General features: G+C 48.2%; 1 non-coding gene across 1 annotated transcript; it reads left to right on the top strand.

The window, feature by feature from the left end:
* Positions 1-782: 782 nt before the first annotated feature.
* Positions 783-889, top strand: LOC114117686 (U6 spliceosomal RNA). Its single transcript, XR_003591344.2, has one exon. It is a non-coding gene; the product is annotated as a U6 spliceosomal RNA (small nuclear RNA).
* The last annotated feature ends 6,609 nt before the right edge of the window (positions 890-7,498 follow it).

Genomic DNA, 7,498 nt, shown 5'->3' with positions numbered 1-7,498 from the left:
AGACTACATAAATCCAAAGTGTGACATCGTAACGGGGGGATACTGGGTGCTAGGTTGACAGTTTGGAGAAGAAAGAGATATCTAATGTTGCCTTCTCAATGTCAACTGTCTACACAGGTAAGTGAGATCTGAAACTCACAGCAGAGAGTGATATCTTTCAAATACCTGGAACCTCTACTAACCAATGCTTTGGGGGAACTACTTTATAGCTTAAGGACTCAAACTCACCAGCTGCTGAGTTTCCCAAAAGGAACCGTGCTCTTTAGAACATCATTGATGTCCTCAAGACTCCCATGGCCACAGACGCCCCCTAGAGAACCCTTGCAGAGCAAGCCTTCCAGAGCCAAGGACCCAGCTGCCTCCAGGAGGTGATCTTTGCCAGCAGGTAAGGCCTTGCTGCCCAGGAGGATCTTAAGTAGACTTTCACGCTCCCTAATCAGATGCTGGTTGTTGAGAAGGATGGCTCCCAGCAGCCCTTCCTGAGCCAAGATGTCTTTGTTGAGAGCATTTGTTTGGCTGGGAGGGTTTCCAGATCCCATTCCAGTGCCTCCTCCTAGACTGTCATGAGCCAGCAGAAGCAACGCATTGCTGTTGACTGGTCTCCCATGATGGGGAGTCTTGCCATCCACTGGGGTTCCCATGTGGCCAGTGTTTCCCCGTTTTACTTCTCCAGTGGAGCCAGAGTAGTCAGAGTTGCCATGTCCTGACTGCCCATGACCTAAGGATGTCTCAGCCTCAGACCTGCCATGATGATTATGTGACCCACTTCCAAAGTGACTGTGGTGCTCGATTCGGCAGCACGTATACTAAAATTGGAACGATACAGAGAAGATTAGCATGGCCCCTGCGCAAGGATGACACGCAAATTCGTGAAGCGTTCCATATTTTTTAAAAAACTAAAAAAAAATAAAATAAAATATAAAATATAAAAAAAAACCAAAGTGACTGTGGCCAACAGTTATTCCTGCCCCTAAATGACCAGAATCTATGGATCATGAGGTCCCTGAATGAATATGATTAGATACCTTTCCTCCAAGCTGACTGTTTCCTCCTACTGATTCAGCCCCAGATTGAACAGAGCCATCAGATGGTCCAGCCTCAAGCTGACCACTCATCAGACCAGCCCTAGACTGACCTGATGCACCGGATGACCCAGCTCTAGGCTGATCCCATCCATTCACTGGTCTAGTTTCAGACTGACTAAGATGATGAGATGACCCATAATCAGACTGGCCATTGCTTCCAGATGATCTTGCCTCAAACTGATTGTCACCAGCAGATTTTTCAGGCCCAGGCTGACCATTTGTTGGCCTTGCCCCAGACTGCCCATTCCCTCCAGATGACCCTGTCCCAATTTGACTATGTCCAGTAGATGACCTATTCCTAGTCGTTAACCATGTCCCCAGCTGATCCAAACCACCAGATTTCCCTGACTCAGGATGCTCATGCACTGGCTCTGTGACAGGCTGACTGTAGCCACTAGATAACCAAGCCCCAGACTGTCCATTTATTGACCCTGCCCCAGGCAGACCATAACCCCTAGCAACCCATCCCCAGCTGGATCATTCATTAACCCTGCCATAGATTGACCCAAACCACCAGATGATTTAGCCCCAGACTGACCATAATCATTAGATGACCTACCACTAGTCTGACCCCTCACGAAACCTGTCCCCAGCTGACCCCAAACCCTCAATAATTCAGACTCAGACTGACCACTCACTGACTCTGTCCTGGACTGACCATACACTCGAGATGACCCTCTCCCAACTTGATCACGGACACTATGTGACCCAGTCCAAGTTTGAACACTTATTAACCCTGACTCTGACTGACCGAAACTATCAGTTTTCCTTGACCCAAGTTCACCATTTATTGACCCTTCCTCAGATTGTCTAAAACCAAAACCACTAGATGACCCAGCCGTAGACTGACCATAGTTGCCAGGCATGGCTGCCCCAGATGCTAGACCGCTTCCTTGAGGAACAGCTGCATGACGGTCTCTGCCTGAGACGCCCGTACCACCCATGTTCTTACTGCCAGGGTGGGTGAGCAACGCGTGGTCAGAGTAGCCGTGGCTCATCCTACCATCTCGATCAGTCTGGAGGGATTCCCTTCTTCCTGGCCCGAGGACCCTTGGCTGATCACAGGACTTCTGTCAGCAGGGTCTCGGCCACTCATTTCACCTTGAGCAGGGTTATGTGTGGTGGCCTGATTTGTCTCGAGCATCCTCAAGGGTGGAACTGGAGTAGGCACAGCCATTCTCACTGGGGGTGTGGTCAGCAGGCTGGGGTTCTGGGGCCAGTCTGGCTGCATACTGAATTTCTTAGACTGGGCACTGTATTCCGCGACGTCTTCAGTGTCAGTGTCCTTCAGATACACAAGCTTCTGGTCATACCCAGGGAAGCTTTGGTCTTAGAGTGGATGGATCCTCTGCTATGTCTAGGAGTCCTGATGGCTTCAGCCTGCCGGTTGCTCCCACTGAGAAAGCCGGGGCTAACCACACCATCGCTGCCAAGTACCTGGCCAGGCTTGAGAAGGAGACCTCCACTTCTACTGCCTGCTGGGACAGACACATGGGTGAGTCCAAGACCTCCCTTTCCCCCACAGAGACGTAGGACTATGGCGCTCAGCTCAGAACCGTTCTGTGGCCACAACCAGGAACCAGGATAGGGATCACCCTTGCAAATTCGGAACAGAGATTCAACCTCTCACTAGTTTCTTTTTTTTTTTTTCCTGAACGACGCTGCTTGGGGATCATCAGCAATCGAACCAATGCCCTTGGCAGTGAGAGCACGGAGTCCTACCATCTGGACCACCAGGGAATTCCCTCACGAGGTATTTTTGAGCACTTGACCCAGGAGGCAATGACAATTGAGATACAAGGTGACCACATTTGGGCCACCTATGATGGAAGCGAGAAAATGATGATACTGAGGAATAAGCACCGTGGCCTCATAGGGTATAGCTATTTAGTGGTTGACAGCCGCCCAGATCTTAGTTTTAGGATCCTGGGAGATCCAAGGGACTTCTAAACTCTGAAATCAGTGGATGACATCTCTTCCCTTTTTATAAATTGATTTTCTTTCTGCTAACTGCTTTGTAGGGGAGGTTGCTGTTTCTTGCAGCCAAACAATATGCTGCGCTATACTCAGTCACTTCAGTCATGTCCAACTCTTTGCAACCCTATGGATTGTAGCCTGCCAGGCTCCTCTGCCCATGGGATTCTCAGGCAAGAATACTGGAGTGGGTTGCCATGCCCTCCTTCAGGGCATCTTCCCGATCCAGGGATTGAACCCACGTCTCCTGCACTCTTGCATTGCAGGTGGATTCTTTACCCACCAAGCCACCCAGGAAGCCCACCAAACAATCCCTAAAGAAAAAAATTGGCATAAGAAGTGAGGTTCCAGATAAGCAGACTTCAGAGAAAACGTGGACCAGGCTATGGTCTTGAGGCACACGAGGGGTTTCCAAAGAGCCCTTCGTCAAAGACTGGGAACTGTAAGCCCATGAGGTGTGGTTCCAAAGCAACTGTTAAACTTTCACTTGCAATCTCCTGTGACTTAGATCATCAGAGATTAAAGTTAGAAAGATTTACTTGGGAACTAAGTGTAAGAATAGGAGATTATGGTAGAAAGGGTAAATTAAGAGTTTGGGATTAACAGATACACTGTAAATAAAATAAACAACAAGGACCTTCTGTTTAGGACAGGGAACTGTAATCAATACCTTATGATAACATACAATGAAAAAGAATCTGAAAATATATATATACATAACTGAATCACTTTGCAGTACACCTGAAACATTGTACAATAATTTTAAAAACAAAAGAAGACTATGTGAGACAGCAGAGAGGTGATGTGTGGTTTGTATTAAATATATGATCTAGACCCCCAAAGGTGATCTGAAAGGGATTAGGCACCTCTGGGGAAGGCAGTGGGCTTCCAAATGCCTCCTGTATCACTTTGCAAATCTAAGAACCTCTAAGGAACTGACTTGGTGGCAGGTGCTAGCTTGTCCAACAGAGGTGAGTTTGTCTCTTCTAGAATCTCCTTGGAAGGAGCTCCAAGGAAGGATGGGATGACTTAACCTGTTTGGGAACTGGAGCCTCCAAACTGAGCAAGACTGGTACTAAGCAGGCAGCAAGGGAAAAGGAGAGCCCACAGAAACATTCCCATGATCGCTCTAGGCTCATGTGGAAACAATGGTTGGTCAATAGGGCAACACTGATCTGGGATCCAGGAGCCTAGCCATCTCATCCAGTCTTCACCATCACTTTCATTTGGGGCTTAATCAAGCCACTCAGTTTCTCTGAGCCTCCATTTCTTTATTTGTAAAGCTGGAACTTTTACTCGCCCTGCCTCTTGAGAGGGAAACATGACCTTACAGAAGCACTTTTGAATGTGCAGTAAATTCTTGGGCACACTTGAATCTAATAACAGTTGGCATTTACCAAGCTTGTTATGTGCAAGATATTGTGCTAAGGACTTTGTCTCCATCACCATATTTCATCTTCATGAGAACCTTATAAGTTCTATTATTATGCCCTTTTCTTATGGTTGATAGTTCTATTTTATTTACTTGATTAATAGCTAGTTCTTCCACTGAACAGACATGCACACATAATGTCTCATATTTGCCTGTTTAATGCAGGGTGGGGTAAATGAGGTTCAGAGAAGTTAAATGACTTGCTCAAGATGAAATGATTTATCTTGATTCTGGAGACTGCCATGAGAGCTCTGCCCAAGCCAGGTTGGCCGATGGGGCTCTGCCCTCCTTGTTGCAGCTAGAGCTCCTATCTTTCTGAGGGAACAACCTGAACAGATGCTGGGAGCAGCTGTTGGATAATGGCCATCAGCCTGCCCACAGAGGGCAAGTGCATACATGCAGACATGGGGCACACAGCTGGGAGATGGCAGTCAGAATTCAGAGCCTGGCAGGCTGGCCTGGAGCCCACACTATGGCGTGATGCTTCAGCTGGTCAACGTGGTTGAGGCAGCAGTCACCATTTACATTTACATTTACATGTGCTGGTCCCCATGCCCGGTGCTTTCCATTCACCATTTCACATAGTCAGATCCTCAGAACAATACTGAGAGGCACACAGTATTAACTCCAATTTGCAGATGAAGAAATGGAAGGGAAAAGATTTGCTCAAGATCACTTGGTGGGTAATGACAGCGAGAATTGTGAGAGATGGTTATTGCTTGAATCCACTCTCTAATACTTGGGCTAGTGGATGAGGAAGACTGCATTTTCCAAAGATAGCCACAACTATATATTTATCTTGTCTTACGTGTTATTACAATACTCTGGCCAACTGATGTGAAGAGCTGACTCACTGGAAAAAACCCTGATGCCGGGAAAGATTGAAGGCAGAAGGAGAAGGGGACGGCAGAGGATGAGATAGTTGGATGGCATCACCGACTCAATGGACATGAGTTTGAGCAAACTGCGGGAGATAGTGACAGACCAGGAAGCCTGGGGTGCCGCGGTCCACGGGGGTCACAAAGAGCTGGACGCAGCTTAGCAACTGAACAGCAACGTATTATTACACCTGGGCTTCCAGGTGGCGCCAGTGGTAAAGAATCTACCTGACAATCAGGAGGTGTCAGAGATGAGGGCCCGATCTCTGGGTGGGGAAGATCCCCTGGAGAAAGAAATAGACAACCCACTGCAGTATTCTTGCCTGGAGAAGCCCATGGACAGAGGAGCCTGGTGGGCTACAGTCCATGGGGTCAAAAAGATTCGGACATGACTGAGTGACAGTATACACACTATACACACGCTATTACAATATTACTGATACTCTCCCCACTGAGAGGTGGACTTCCCTCTCCTTGGATGAGGGGTGGGAGCTGGGATAGGGAGATGCTGGTGATTGCCAAAACGAATGCAGCACTACCGAAGTGATGCCCTGTGACTTCTGAGTAAGCAAAAGTCGGTAAGTCATGTCTGAATCTTTGCGACTACATGGACTGTACAGTCCATGGAATTCTCCAGGCCAGAATACTGGAGTGGGTAGCCTTTCCCTTCTCCAGCAGATCTTCCAAACCCAGGGATCAAACCCAGGTCTCCCCTCATTGCAGGCGGATTCTTTGCCAGCTGAGCCACAAGGGAAGCCCCTGTGACTTCTGAAGCTAAGTCATTAAAGAGGCAGAACTTCCACTCACTCTCTGCAGGCACTCGCCCTCGAACCTCAGTCCCTGTATTGTGAGGAAGCCCAGGCCAAACACAGACTCCATGTATAGGAGCTCCAGCTGATGGCAGCAACTCCCTCACTGGAGGTGCCTGCCTGGCTCCTGAAGGTATTTAGATATTTTTCAAAATAGACACACATACATACACACTGTGGATCCATCCTCAGGACTGCCGGTTAAGAAGTCAAGGCCAGACCTGTGACTAAACTGAGCTGGATGGAGGGGAAAGGGACACAGGGTCGGTATCAGAGGGCAGTGGGCGAGGGCGGACCTCATTCACCCCAGGGGAGGGGGGAAACAGATATGGGATGGTGGGCCTGAGCTCTCCTGTGATGGTTGCTCATGACGTCTGGAACATCAGTGAGGGATTCCAGAAAGAATGGGCTGCCGCGCTTCTCTAGGCCTTGGGCTGATCAGGGTGGAGGCACAAGTAGGTGCCCCTAGAGCCACGCCACAGGGCGGCATGCACAGCCATTGCCCAGGCAAGGGGATTTGTTTGGGGGCTGAGTGCACTCCGGGGGGAGGGGAGGCAGGTGAGAGGAGAAGCTTGGATTCCTGGGGGATTTAATTTGATTTAGAGAAAACTGATAAATATAACATGGTGGATCTCACAAATACTTTACTTTCAGTAAAAGAAGGCAGTCTGATTCTGCTTACATGAAGTTCAAAAGCAGATGAGACTTACCTAAGGTGACAGGTCAGAAGACTGGTCACCTCTGGAGGGCAGTACTGAGCAGGATAGGGCATAAGGGAAACTTTTGGGTGGAAATATCTTGTCTCTGGGCTGGGTGTGGTTACAGGTAGATACACATACATAAAGAATCATCATGCTGCATTCTTTACTGCATGTAACTTAAACCTCAATTAAAAACATATGAAATTAGAACTTTCCTGGCAGTTTAGTGGTTGGGACTCTGCACTTCTAATGCAGGGTTCAATCCCTGGTCAGGGAACTAAGATCCCACATGCCATGCTGTGGGGCAAAAAAATAATAAAATAAATTTTTTAAAAAATTTTAATATGTGAAGTAAAGAAAGAAAGGTGGTGGGTAGGCAGGAGGGGTGATCTTTGCCCCCTGAGGGTTTGCTGCCATGCTTCCTGGGCTCTGGGGCATTCGTCTGTCCCTCTGACTCTCTCTGAAGTCAGGACACATCTGACATTGTGTTTTCTTTCTTGGTAGCACTAGGAGGGGGTTGTCTCGTACAGCCCATGCACCTGCACTAGCAGGCAGCAGGTGAAGGAGGCAGGAATTATTCCTCATAAGTGGAACAAATGGAATAAGAGAGCTAGGACCA

Source organism: Ovis aries, chromosome 13, assembly GCF_016772045.2.
Source record: "Ovis aries strain OAR_USU_Benz2616 breed Rambouillet chromosome 13, ARS-UI_Ramb_v3.0, whole genome shotgun sequence".
Lineage (NCBI taxonomy): Eukaryota > Metazoa > Chordata > Mammalia > Artiodactyla > Bovidae > Ovis > Ovis aries.
The sequence above is the reverse complement of the archived record's forward strand: the minus strand, read 5'-3'. Positions and strand labels throughout refer to the sequence as shown.